Here is an 847-nt window from a genome sequence, read left to right as displayed (position 1 = left end):
AGAGGAAAGCATTTGGATGATAAAAATAATATTCTAAAAGTAGTCAATGATAACTTTAAAGCTACCAAATATCACTGTTCTAATCTATTAAATAAAGATATTACCAGTCGATTCTTTTTTCTTTCTTTTTTTTATGAAATAGCAAATGGCAGAAAAGCTCAGACTCATTTATGTGGAAAAGCGTGAAAATACCGAATATCTTCCATCATTCAAAAACAACATGGTGACTCAGAATACCAAATATCACTAATTAACTCAATAAATATAGATGTTATGACCTTTCAAAACTGTGTTCCAAATGGTTTAGAAACACAGTTTAACCCCATTTATAAACGAATAATAGATAAAGACAAAATATCATTTGATATCCTAAAATTGGACAATGTGACTTTCTTGTTTTATGTTACGGTTTATGAGAAAGCAATACCCTTTTTGTTTCAAAATCACATTGAATAGTTAGCAGCAAACGGTAGAAAAAAAATCTGATCAACAACATGCAAACAGCTGTTTATTTTATATGCTTTATTTTCTTGTGTTTAATCTTAAAGGGATACAGATTAAAGACGTCATGTAAATTAACCCAATAGTATCCACATTTTGAAGGCCCTTGAATCTGCTTTGAAAAATGGGCGCATTCCACAAAAAAGGCATAATCCAGGGCTTATATCTAAGTAAAAGGGTTTGACTGGGAATACATTTTATTCTAAAATTCGAACTTGATGTCTCTAAGCATGGTAGATATTGAGTTTCTTGATAACCAAATAAAAAAGTAATAAAGGTCTACTCTTACCCTCTTATGACATTCACAACCCTGAAAGACACACCCCTTCGAATATAAGGTTTCTTG

Source organism: Penaeus monodon, chromosome 34, assembly GCF_015228065.2.
Source record: "Penaeus monodon isolate SGIC_2016 chromosome 34, NSTDA_Pmon_1, whole genome shotgun sequence".
NCBI lineage: Eukaryota > Metazoa > Arthropoda > Malacostraca > Decapoda > Penaeidae > Penaeus > Penaeus monodon.
This window is presented reverse-complemented; position numbering follows the sequence as displayed.